This window comes from Oreochromis aureus, linkage group 14, assembly GCF_013358895.1.
Source record: "Oreochromis aureus strain Israel breed Guangdong linkage group 14, ZZ_aureus, whole genome shotgun sequence".
Taxonomy (NCBI): domain Eukaryota; kingdom Metazoa; phylum Chordata; class Actinopteri; order Cichliformes; family Cichlidae; genus Oreochromis; species Oreochromis aureus.
This window is the reverse complement of record NC_052955.1, coordinates 17,321,140-17,334,872: the sequence shown is the minus strand read 5'-3', so window position 1 is coordinate 17,334,872 and position 13,733 is coordinate 17,321,140. Positions and strand designations below refer to the sequence as shown.

Here is a 13,733-nt window from a genome sequence, read left to right as displayed (position 1 = left end):
AAATAAAGTCAGTTTGTCCTTTATTACATAAATGTTGTTTGGGCCAAATTTGGCTTTTCACGTGGCTCTGTGATGTTTACGTCTCAGTGGGGGGGCACACAGAGTTTAGCTTCATGATAATCCTCCCTGAGAGGATTGAATCTGGTGGGGGGTTAAGGACTAAAATAATGACCTGGTCAGGCCACAGACAGGTGGGAGTGGGAGTGGATGAGCTGATTTGAAAGGTCAGTATTTAATCTCAGTGTTTCCTCTACACCTGCTTCAAGTCAGAGCAGTCACGATGTGATCTTGTATTTTGAGCTCTTTTCTCAGCCGCTAAGCAGCTCTAAGTGATCGGTGTAATGATTAGCAGTATAGACAAATGATTAAAGAAAAGCATGGTGATTTAAAGGGTGCCAGTTTTATGGCTTCAACGATTTACAAGTCTTTGTAAAGTACTAAAACCAGGCCAGAGACTTGGTGTCTGATGAATATGGCCCCAAGAAATCATATGAATTTAGATGTTTTGTGTCAACGTCTCAGACTGCACAGAATTACCATAACACCTGGTTCTTATGACTTCACATTTGGAAAAATTTGGCTTTTATTTCACTATAAAAATGTCTTATATATGTAATGTCTTTTTATTTAATACAGTATGAAGTAAGCTACCTTGAGCTGCTCCTTTATTTCCCGAGGGGTTGCCATAGCGGATCGATCTGCATGTTTGGTTTGGCACAGATTTTTTTGCCCTTCCATCTATCTGGGCTTGGGACCAGCACTAGGAGTACATTAGCTTGTAAGCCCCTGAGGCTGGGTTTGTCGCTCCTGCTCTGCTTTGAAATGAGGATCCTTTGCATGTAAAGCAATTTTTAAAAAATATTTCCTTAAATCCCTTAAATATGCCATGTTGAAGGATTCATGTACATTAATGTGATAAATATCCAAAAAACAAGCTACCAGGAAGGGAAAAATTGTCAGAAGACTGAAAGGTCGGTACTAAAACTGGACTCAGGGGCAGGAACCCAGAAGAGAGACAGGACGTTTCACAATGTTTATTAGTTAAACTTGAAAGCATGACAAGGACAAAAGGCAACAAAAACACAGAACTTGACGTGGCGAGGCCTAGTTAACGTGGCTAAGTGGATGTGGATCTAGAGAGGGGGAATTGGGCCAGAGATGCAGACTGGAGGGGTCAGTTAAGCAGACAGACTAAGGAGAGAGGACAACAGAGTTAGGGAAGGAGTGGAGAGGAGCTCTGAAGATGGTGAGTATATTATATAACTTCACTTACTTGCAGGTGGAGGAAGTGAGTGATGAGAGAGGGGTGACGTGAATCCTGAGTGAGCTGGTGTGGAATGGCTGACCTGAGATCCGGAGGTTCACTCTGGTTTGATTGCCTGCAATCAGCTCCAGGTGTGTGGAACTGTAGGAGGAGGCAGCCCTGCCCAGGGGTGGATACCAGGTAGACTCAGGAGCCTGATGGAAAATTCCAGCCACACACCCCGGACCATGACAAAAATACTTTTTCACAGTACTGTAGTAGCAGTCCACCCTCCTTTGCAAATATGGACACTTTTCACACAAAACCCAAGATGGTAGTTGCAATAAAAGTAAGCCTGAGGCTTCAGGCTGTGGGTCTACAAACCGGTGGGTGGTTATGAGCGCTAGAGTATGACCGTTTTTTATTTACAGTCTGTGTTTGTTACACATGTACAGATACACAACTTCACACATGATTTTAGTTTCTGATAACTACTAACTAACTGCTTTTGTGTTTAAATCATACGGAGCAAGAACAATGTTTCATTAATCAAAGACGAGTTTAAGGAACATTTGATTCCTTCACCTACAATAATTAGATGAAATAATTTAAGTTGCAGTGCAGTGGCTAACATGACTGTCACTGATTCAGCTGGTGTGTAACTGCACACATAAAAGTGTAAACTGCATGCAGAACCACAGTTTTTATGAAACTATAGGCGTCATTTATGTAAGCTGCTATTATAAATGCAGTATATAGTGTAAGACTAAGGTGAGCTGAATGCTGAGAAACCTTCCTGCTTCAAAAGATGAATGGAGGACGTGACAACAAAACTAAATAAACACATTTTAGAGGAAAATGACTCAACTTCTGAGAGTGTGAATGAGATACTTTTAATCTAATGATATTGTGTAGTAGTTAAAAAGTTTTAAAAAGTGTTAAAAATGACAGATAAGAAACCTTTTGGTTTGGATGGCCATGCGAGGAGCAGCCTCTCACTGCTGTTTTCATTAGCAGTGATGAAGAAATGGAGACAGAAACCTTTAAGCTCGTTATTCTCAATTCAAGCCCAGAACAGGGCGAGGAGCCGCTTAATGAAACAAAAAGAGACCTGGGCTGCACGAAGGCTCTCTCTTTGTCTCTCTCCGGAGACCCTCGCTTCTTATTGATCCTTAAACACTTCCTGCCGGAAGGATGAATCGACAGAGGCCTCGAGGGGGCAGTGGCCGCTTTAGCCTAATGCTCATCCCCAGCTTCCTCCCTGGCTATGCCACATCACATCTGTTCTAGTCCTGTTCCGTCAGTGTCTCAATGCCTCCAAATTACTATCACATTGTTCCTTTTTAATTCCTCTCATTGTGCCACAAAAGGTCACCGCTTTCCCTTTTGTCCTTTGTGCTCACATACTGCACAGCTCGATGGCAGAGGACCCGTAACGTTACTGTGCACACAAACAGCACGGCCTCCTCAGTGGGCGTCATTGATCAGAACACTGTAGATACCATATTTAGACTTCAGATGGGTGAGACACGGGTGGTAGAGAGCTGGAAGACCAGAAAGGAGGGGAAAAAGAAGATGCTTTTGAGTTGATTTCCTGTGAAAGCATCTAAAGTGGTTGAGATGAGGATTGGTCTCCTGGGGGCTGTTGAAGGATCAATGTGTCAGCGGGCTTTAATAAGAAACTGCTCCTCACTCTCGCCTGACCAAAAACAGGCTACTGAGGTGCACACAAAATGTCCTGACTTTGAAGAAGAAATACTTTTCAGTCGAATGCACTAAAAAAATATGAACGTGCAGTCTGTGTGTACATTTCTAAAGCTATAAACGAGGTTTTAAGACAATAAAATGGGAAACAAAAACAAAATAAATTGACCGACCCCTTACACCTGATACGTTGCAGGGGGGTTACAGATTAGTGCTTTCACTTCAACACTGCTCTGAAATAACAGAGAAAGTTAAGACATTACAGTATCAGTATACTATTAAATACCACCCAGGAAGGTAGTTTGAGTTCCACTGTGTCATCCACTTACCAGACAATTTATTATGTACACCTGTTCAACTGCTCCATTAACACAAATATGTAATTAGCCAATCACGTGGCTGCAGTTCAGGGCTTTTATACATGTAGACATGGTCAAGATAATCTGCTGAAGTTCAAACTGAGTATCAGGAAGAGGAAAAAATGTGGTTTAAATGGTTTTGAATGTGACATGGTTGTTGGCCCCCAATATGCTGGTCTGCTGATCTGCTGGGACTTTCCTGCACAAATATTTCGTGAGTTTACAGAGAATCATTGAAAAAGAGAAAATACCCAGAGCAGCACTTTGTTGATGTCAGAGGTCTCGGGAGAAAAGCCAAACTGCTTTGAGCTGATAACAAGGCAACTTAAACTTAAATAGTCAGTTTTTACAACCAAGGTGTGCACAAGAGCATAACTGAAGGCTCTGGAACCTCGAAGCAGGTGGGCTACAGCAGCACAAGACCCCACTGGGTGCTCCTCAGCTAAGAATGGGAAACTGAGGCTACAATTACACAGTTCCAGTTAGTTTTCAGAGTGGATTTGATATTCAGTGTTAGTTTTCTGGTAAGGTAAAACTAAAACTGAGGTAAGGTAAGGTATTTGTCAGAGTCTATAAATACATCACTTTTTGAAGTCATCCAGTCCCAATTCTTAACAAACAAACCCACCAAAGCCACGTGAAACATTCAGTAATAAAACTAAAACTGACAATATTTCCTGTATATTTTTAGTGATGTCATCATTTCATTTAGGTCAATACTGATAAATCTCTTTCCTTGTTTCTTTCTTTCTTTAAATTGTTATTAAAAACTGGGATAAAGCATAAAGATGACCTTGTTTCCTTTACCAATCAATTTATCAGAAACAGGTTCAGAAGCTTATTTGGTTTGTCAGATGATCCCAGAAATACTCAAACAACCAACAGACAGACACAAAACATCTGAAATGACACTACAGTTTTTTAAAAATCACACCAAAAGAGCGAAAACAAGAACGCTGCTATTAGTTTGCTTTTTTTTTGCTCCTATTCAGATGGGCTCCACGGAGCTTTTAGACCCCTGGGTCCATTTAATCTGTTCATCCGAGCACCAGCCACTAAAAGTCAGTCCATTATTCTTTAAGATGTCTCTTTTATGTCTCTCAAATTTGATGAAAGTGGAATATGAATACTCACAAGAGTGACCTTTACTCTTTTCTGGGGGCCCTTGAGTGTGCGGTACAGATGGAAAGTTGCCTGTTTGATACTCCAGCCTCGCTTCTGAAGTGCTTTTGAGAAATGACTCGTGTTCACAAACTGGAGGAAATAATTCAGCCTCTGTTTAATAAAGACAAGATCTTTATTTCTTGTTTTCCCGTTGGGTTACAGGCTGGTGTTGGACTTCGTCACGCAGAGTCACAAGTGTCAAGTCTGATTCACACCAACTTTCACTTAAAACACTTTCACAGGGGCGCCAAGAAATTAGCAACGCTGATCCTCAGACGACCTGCTGAGTAAAGCGTTGCTGTGTCTGTGTGTGTGTGTGTATGTGTGTGCACGCATGTGTGCATGTGTGTTTTCAGTGTCACCCTGTACCTGACTTTGCATCTCTCCTGCTGAGCTGGCAGGAGGTGATGCATGATGTGTGCAATGATGTCATCCCAGCCACTCTGGAGCTCAGCCCAAGATAGCACAGTAAACCACACCATCGATGACACTGTAAACAACACGAGGAAACAACAACAGGAAGGGAAGCGCGTCAGTTAGTCATGTGCTGGAAAGTGTCTGCCAATAAACTTTCTGGTGGAAACAACAGAGGTGGAAAGCAGGCGTGTTTACCCAAACACTGTGCTTAAATATAGTTTTGCACAGGTGTGGCTCACAGAGACAATGTTGAACCAGCTAAAACACTATAATGCTGCTCTCACAGCAGTATGAATGTATCTAATCACAGAACACACACAAAGTTCCTCATGATAAGGGGCTTCCTTTTGATACTTTACAGTATTTTTGACGGCTTTCTTTTCTTGTCTTCTTATATGGGATAGCTGAACTTCATTAATGTGGGAGGTTGTGTTCTGATGGACTTTTTTTATTGGTAAAACAGAAAATTATTGATTATTTCAGATAATTATTGCTTAAGATGATTTGAGTTTTGTGACATGGTGTGTTTTCCTGCAGGATGCAGCCATCAGAAGCTGGGTACACTGTGGTCATAAAAGGAGGACATGGTCAGCAACAATACTCAGATAGGCTGTAGCGATTAAATTATGCTCGTTGATACTAAAGGACCCAAAATGTGCCAAAAGGATTCCCTACACCATTACACCACTAGCCTGAATCAGTGATAGAAAGCAGGATCGATCCATGATTTTAGTTCTGAACCTAGCTTTTGAGTTTTTCAGCAGAAATTGAGTGTCATCAGACCAGGCAACATTTTCCAATCTTTTATGGCCAAATTTTGATAAGTGTAGACTGTAGCCTCAGTTTTCTGTTTTTAGCATGACAGCAGTGGCATCCAGTGTGACCTTCTGCTGCTGTAACAGATCTACTTCAAGGCTCAGTGTAGGCTCTTCTGCACACCTTGGTTGGTACGAGTGGTTATTTGGATCACTGTTGCCTTCCTATTGGCTTGAAGCAGCCTGGTCCTTCTTCTCTGACCTCTGATATTTTCTCTTTTTCAGATCATTCTTGGGCTGGTTTTTTGCAAAGTCCCTTAAATCTCTTTCTTCTCCATCCCGATTCTCAGTTTGAGCTGCAGCAGATTGTTCTGACTGTGTCTGCATGCCTAAATGCATTGAGTTGCTGCCTTCTGATTGCCTGATCAGATATCTGCATTAACGAGCCAATGAACTGGTCAGTGCATATTGACCCTTTTCATTGTTACTGCACCAAATAAAGAAATAGTTCATGCTTTTAAACATATGGGTCCCAAATGACTTCAAAGTTTTATTTTTGATTTGTTTTTACTTAATAAAGATGAAATTTATTTAAAACAATCTTGTTTTTCATAATGATGAATAGAAATATTCATCACTAATTAGTTTTATCAATACCTATAAGCCCATTTTCAGCAACCATCACTGCTGCGCACTTGTGTCATCAAAGTTAAAAGTCTAATTAATTTTGTTGGCATAGTTGGAAGTTGTTGATTGAAGAAGCAACAAATCTGTCCATTCAGGTGAATTTGGTTGTAGTCTCAACAAAGTGTCATGTCAAGCATTCTTGACCTCACTATAGAAAACTAATTTTTACAAAATTTCATGTCACACAACAGTGTTTACCACTCACTCCAACTAACTGCACAATCTTGTTTGAACCGCCTAATGAAGCTGCCAGCTGAGGATCCGTGTGGTTTCTCAAACTGCAGTCGCAGTTGTGCACGGGTGGGGGGCTCCCACTTCTCCTTCTGTTCCAGTTATAGCCAGTTTCCACTGTTCTGTGACAGGAGCAATCCACACATTTATTTGAAAACTTTTTTTTTCCATTTCCTTTTTTGTTCTTGCTTATTCTTGCGTTTAATAGCGTCCTTTTCTTAGAATAAGAATGCTCTGAACAGCTTAGCACTTTAACATAATAAACTAGCATTTAGTGCCACGGGAACACAAGGAGCGATGGATGCTGAAAATACAAAACCGGTAAAAAACATAAATCAGTTCAGATTTCTTTCTTTCAGCTTGCTCCAAACTGTTGAGAAGTGGTTTAGATCAACAAAAGGAGAGGCTGATCTGATTAACAGCGACACAAAAATCAAACATTTACTATTTTGAAGGTTATAAAAGAGAGAAAAATGAAAAGTAATGAGCTGAATGTGATAAGAAACAGTGTCTGCTGAACTGATAAAGAGGGTCAAAGCACAATATTAAAGTTAATCTATTTAAATGAAGCCACAGATTATGTAGTTTGAACAAATCAGTCATTTTATTTCTTAGTAAAGACTCTACAATTATATCTTTTGTCTGTGAATTAACATGAACCTCACCCACCCATAACTTCCTCTGATGAGAGGGTGGGGAGAAGACTGGAGGTGGGGCACACACACAGTGGGGGGGTGTCACAAGAGAGACCAGCTCCATATTCAGCATCTGGACTGGCTGATTGAGGATCACGTGTCAGAGTGATTCAGCCAGACGATGTCAGAGCAAATCAGAGCGCTGGGGAGCGTTAGGCATGGAGCCACCTGACAGAGGAGGCCTGTTTCCATAGCAACACCCACAGGGGGGTGGAAGGGATAGGGGGTGAGGGTGATTTAGAGGGGTGGGGGTTGGTGGTAAACTGACTTCATGCAGACAGGCTAAAGAAGGAAAAAGAGGAATGGGACTGAGAGATTTCCGAAGGGGATTACGAGAGGTTGAAATAAAATGAATGAGACCTCCCCGGCACACATATAGGCACCAAACTCCTTTAGCAACACAGACACACACACACTCCCACACACTCTCTGTATCCATGCAACAGTCCTCTGCAGCAGTTTATGGTCTGAGCTACTTAGTGACACAAAGGAGAAAAATCCTGAATGGTGTGTTAGTTCAATGAAAGCTCTGAATGAGATTTTCACAGCCGCAGAGAAATGAATGAAGATGATGCCTCTGAATGGGAGCGATGTCTGGGGAAGAAAAAAAAAGAGGTCTTACCTGCCAAGCTGAAGCAGGATTCATAGGCACTGAGCTGCAGCCTGCAGGCTCCACTGAAAACTCTTCATTCATTTAGGACACAATGTCAAAGAATTTAAGCCCTAAGGCCCCAAAACCTGGAGGAGGTGCAGAGTCAGTTTGAGCACGCGTGAGGAGCTGATGTTTAAATGTGTGAGTTCAACTTAGAAACTGACTGAAAAGTGAGCACAAAGTGAACGTCTTTAGATTCAGGTGTTCACTTTTTTACATAACAGTTGTAGTTGAATTACGTGGATTATAGTCTCCAGTCTGTGAAAAACAAAGTACATGCCCCTCATTCACTAGCTTGCAGAACCACCTTTAGCAGCAATGACTTGAAGTAATTGTTTCCTGTGTGATTTTATCAGAAATTCTGGCACATTCTTATTTACAGCATTGCTTTAGTCCATTGAGCTTTGCAGGCATTTATTTACACACAGCTCTCTTAAGGTCTCAACACGGCATTTCATTCGGCTGAGGTCTGGACTTTGGCCATTCCACTGTGTGCACAGTGTGCTTGGGATCATTGTCTTGTGTGACACCTTTACGGTCCAAGCTTTAGCTGCCGGACAGTTAAAATACACAAGAGTTCACTGTCAGACTCAGGTGTTGTGCCTGCAAAACAAGTCAAAATCATCAGCCCTCCACCACCGTGCTTGACATCTGGTATGAGATGTTTGTGCATATCAGCACAAAAATAGCTAATAGCATAACTACTTCGATCTTTTTGGTACAAAGGACATTGTTCCAGGACTCTTTTGTTTAATTCAGATTAAAATCTGTAAACCTCACCCATGCTGCCATGTTCTTTTTGAGAGAAGAGTCTCTTCGTCACCCCTCCAAACAAGTTGTACTTGGTTCAATCTTTTTGTAACTGTAATGTCTTTAGCATTAACATTTAACATGCTAACTGAGGCCTGTGGAGGCTACGTCCACACTATCGTTTTTAGTCGTTTTCACAGAGTTGTGCGTCCACATTGAAACGGCCGAAAACGCTTGCATTCCAGTGTTGCGCATGCGTGAAACGCAAGACATTTACTTTCCAGCTCTTTGAAACGTCGCAGCAAAATGTCGAGGAAAAGCTCAGAGTTTTTTTAAATGGAGGCTGAGTTGTTGCTGCGGGTAACACAAAAGTACAAAGTTGCAAAAGCGATTATGAACTAAAGAATTTGAAGAAAAGCTATCTGGAGCATGTACAGACTGATATTAATCTTTAATAGGGCTGTCAAAATTGAGCGCAAACAAAACAACTGCTGTGTAATGCCCTCCGCTATCTTGGTTTAACTGGTCACATGACTGCATCACATGACTAAAATGTTTCATTGTTTTCGAAAGTCTCCGTTTTGCTGTCCACACTGCGACGCGAAAGCACCGTTTTCAAATGTATGCGTTTTCCCTGAGCGAAAACGCCGTCTCGGTGTGGACGGGAGGCCAAAACGGAGAGAAAACGATGTGTTTTCAAACGCATTAGTGTGGACGTAGCCTGAGATGTAGCTCTTGGGGTTTTTGTAAATTCCCTGAAGATATAGTGAGGTTATATAATTTTTTCTACTATGAGCACTCAAAGTACTTTATACAACTTATTCACCCATTCACGCCAGCACTTTTTTCTATGCTTTTTTTAACATAAGACCGTTAATTCATTCATGTGTAATATCTTGCCTGAGGATATTTGGCATCCAGACTGGAGCAGCCAGGGATCGAACCACGAACCTTCCAATTAGCGGATGACGTTGTAGTCTAAATCTTACTTAAAAACAGGTAATACAGTTTTCTGTGGTGTTTTTGTTCGAGTCTCAGGTCTGCTAATGAGAAAAATTATGGGTTGAATTTTTATTGTAGCTGCTTTCCAGTTGTTCTGTTATTCACTACAGCAGGTAGCGTCAGATGTTTGATTTGGCAGATCTTTGCATCAGATGCCCTTCCTGATGCAACCCCAAAGGGGATTTGTGTCTCCTTTGGGGATCTTTTGCTTGTTAGGTGAAAGTGTAAACACCCACATTATGGAGCCAAACAAAAATCCCATTAAAAGAATTTCTATCTAAGATCTGAAATCAGAAAAAAAAAGCTTGTATCCTCGATAATGACCCTAATTGGCTGGTCAGCAAGACATTTGAAGCTGTCACTTTGATCTTCACATATTGGAAGCATGAAACTTTAACATAGTAATCCAAAACATTTTGCTAGCTAATTAAAAAAAGAAAGAAAACACAGCATCAGATCTATGTCGTGCCATCAAAGACAGAGGTGGAGAACACCGTTTCATTAACAGGAAACCGAAATCAGGGAAGCTGCAGGCAGACAAGCAAGGCTACAGTCAGAAGAGTCAGCTAAATAATTCATATTGATAAAAGAACATAACATTACTGCCCTCTGCTGAACACAGGATGGAAAGCAAAAGGATTAGATGATCCGCTGTCCTCTTCTTTCATATGCACTTTCGAACAGCCTCAAAACAAACATGACAAGGCAAAAAATAAATAAATAAATGAAATGCCGAGGCATCAGTGCGCTGTCATTAATGAAAGGACCGGTCCAAGTGAGGCGGCCTGTCCACTGCAATAAAAATAACATCGGGCCATTAGGCTTACTTAAGACCTTTGTAATTCCACAGATGGAGGATGTTAATATTTATGCTGCTGACGATGGGCAGCTGGAGACGCTGAGATGAGAGATGTAGGAGAAAGTGTGATGGGGACGCGTGAGAGGAGAGGGGATGTGAAAAAAGATTGAGGTCAAAGGTGAATGGTGCTCTGGGGGGCAGAATGAAGCCATAATTGTGCCGAGATAGCCCTGGAGCCTGCTCTGATTGATAAGCAAAATGGGGCTTAAGATAGAGGCCGGAGTGGTGGAGGAGGAAGTGCACGTCTGAGTCTCCCAGCCTTGTTTGTCTTTAATGGCAGTGAGCTGTGGTGCTCTTTAAGAATTGCCTCTCATGAATAATGCAGGTTAATTCAGTCATGCTAAGATGTAGGCAGACTTCAGAGGGACCGCTGAGGGTCGAATCACTGATCTGTGAATTCATTCCCCGTCTTTATTTAGACGGTTACTCTTTTTTTTTCTTCATCGTGGTGCAGCTGTTACACAAACCCAAGAGTGCTTTCTTTTTTTTTTAACCTCCATTAACTCATAAAAAAGATCCCTATGTTACTGATGTGCTGTTTTGGTAGCACGTTATACTGCTGCCCACCACTGAGAGTGTAATTACCTTGAAATTACAACTCAGGGTTCAGTATGTTGCTTAGGGATAATTTGGGCATGCAGACTGGAGCAGGCAGGAATCGAAACACCAACCTTCAGATTAGTTGATGCGCTACAGCCACCCCAAGGTGGTAGGTAGGTGAATATAGTTACATCTAAGATACAGTGTTAGTCCTTTTAATACCAAGGAAATGATCAGTGTCAGGCCTAAGCTTGTTCATTTCTGCTTTAGAATACATTTACTTATCTTTACACTCAAAAAAAATCCTAAGAGAGATCTGGACACTGTTGTTTTTGGCAGTGGAACAATTTTCTGCTGGTATTTGATTCTCTTCTGGGTTGTGTCCAGCTACAGTAGACACAATGCATTTGGGACTGGAGCAAAAATAAACTATACTCCTATCTAGTGCAACAGATAGTGAGAGAACATTGACACATTAGAGAAAGTACAGCCTGCTCAGGAAGTTCATCCTGTCTTGGGAGCTGCAGATACGAGTCTACGCAGCTCCGACTGAGCACATCCATCACACTCTGGTCAGGATCAAACTCCAAAGTAGACAGAGACAGACAGCTGACAGGCAAGTCTGCAGGAACGCGTCCACCTGCCCACTGTCTTGAGTTTGAAGGCACTACCTGCTCCAATGTCTCCCTTTTATAGAGCACTGCAGGTCTACACTACAAGACAGCCAACAGTTTTTACCCCTCTTGCCATCACCCAGACAAAGCAGGGAAAATTATAAAAACTATTACTTCTAAGGAAGAAAACCACCATACAAGTCAGTATTACACGGCACATAAGAAAACTTAAGCTTGATTTTGAGTTCTGTGGAAAATCTAGATCCGAACTTGCTGCGTAACCAGAGGGCAATTAGCCAGAGGTTTCTTCCTGTCAAAAGGCAGTTTTTTCTTCCCACTGTCCCACCTCTCCTTTCTCTGGATTATAATAGAGTCTTTACCCTACAACATAAAGCAGGCAACTGTTAATGCAATTTAAGGTTATATAAATAAAACTGAATTGATTTTAGAGCTGGGCGATATAAGATTTTTTCATATCACGATATGTTTTTTTTCATTTCAGGCGATAACGATATATATCACGATATAAGCCAAATAACTATATTTGTAAGATTTAAATGTGCCGTTGCTCACAAGTAAAATGTGAAATAATTAGCAGCTTGTTTTAATTAAAATATTTATTTCCCATAATAAGTTCAACAGGGTAGATGTACTTAAGGAACATGAGACTTCAGTTTCAGATAAAGGCAAATATTGTAAACTACACAAAAAGGCAGCCGCTAAAGCGCTTTAAGTTTCAAAATAGAACAAACAAAACAGACCACTAAATTGTCAATTCCACTTAGAAACAAAATTTTAATTCTAAAAATAAATCTTAGGTCGTTTTACAGAAGAACAGACAAAATTGACTAACTTTTGTCAATATCAAATAAACTGAGAACTAAAAGGAAATTCTCAGGCTACGTCCCACACGCACATCGGGGTTTTTTGAAAACGGAGATTTTCCGTTTTCGTTTAAAAATAATCCCGTCCACACGTAAACGCAGAAATGAAGGAAAACGCTGCTAGGAACATGCCAAAGCAACAGGTGGCGATATATTCCTAACCGTGTAGAAATGTTGGCCAATCAGAAGTCTAGAAGCCTCGGTAGGAAATAGTAAACAAAGATGGGGCATAGAAACAGAACCGAGTCGTATGTGTGGAGGGACAGTAACTGTGTGTGTATATGTAAGCATTTAAACACTGCAGAGAGTACAATTAACAGTAACAGTATTGTAGAAATTCATTTCACCGAAACAATAACGTGGCGCACAGTGTGACGTCAAAAAAGGCGCACACCTTTGACGCTGCGTTTTCTCCGTTTTTCTTGTCCACACGTAAATGCAAAAACGGAGTTTTCGAAAATATCCACCCTGGCAGGCGTTTTTAGAAATCTCCGCCAGTGACTGAAAACGCCGCTTTCGTGTGGATTTAAAGGTGCAAACGCATAGAAAAATCTCTGCGTTTTCAAAAATACCCGGCTACGTGTGGACGTAGCATCAATCTCTCCTTGTTGTATAGCTTAGCTTTTCAAACAGTTTTAACAGTTACTTTAGTCTGACAAAAGCCGAATGACGAATTAGCGCTTTCAGTCAGAGATTGAGCATGCACCGCTTTATTGTATATCCAGACTTGCTTTCGCACAATTTACAGTGCGCGCTACTCTGTTTTTGTCAGACTTGAAATAGCGAAATACCTTCACACTACGGAACTTCTGTGGCCCTTCCGTTTGACAATCTCTCCAGCATTGGAACCATCATCTGTTTTTTTTCGTAACCTTCGCTCACGCCTCGGTTGATTTTTCTCTAGTCGGCAAACTCATTTCCTTCATTACCTGGGCGGCCCGGCTGCAAAAACAAATACACATGTGCGCCTTGGCGCTTGTGCTGTACGTAACAAGTCATGTGACGTGACGCTGCGGCTGTGATTGGTTCGGCTCTGCGCTACTTAATTTGGATTGGCTGTTCTTTTTTTTTTTTTTTTTTTTTTTTTAGAGGACAAGAGAGATGAGGTCTATCGCAATAGTTTAATTTTTCTATCGAGAAAAAGTTATTTCGCAATACATATCGTTATCGTTTTATC

General features: G+C 41.3%; 1 long non-coding RNA gene across 1 annotated transcript; it reads right to left on the bottom strand.

Annotated features, from left to right (window-relative positions):
- Window positions 1-1,025: 1,025 nt before the first annotated feature.
- Window positions 1,026-13,379, bottom strand: LOC120432920. The gene is made up of 4 exons (XR_005608198.1): window positions 13,348-13,379; window positions 4,840-4,960; window positions 1,274-1,458; window positions 1,026-1,191 (listed from the first exon to the last, which is right to left on the bottom strand). It is a non-coding gene; the product is annotated as an uncharacterized LOC120432920 (long non-coding RNA).
- Between the last annotated feature and the right edge of the window lie 354 nt (window positions 13,380-13,733).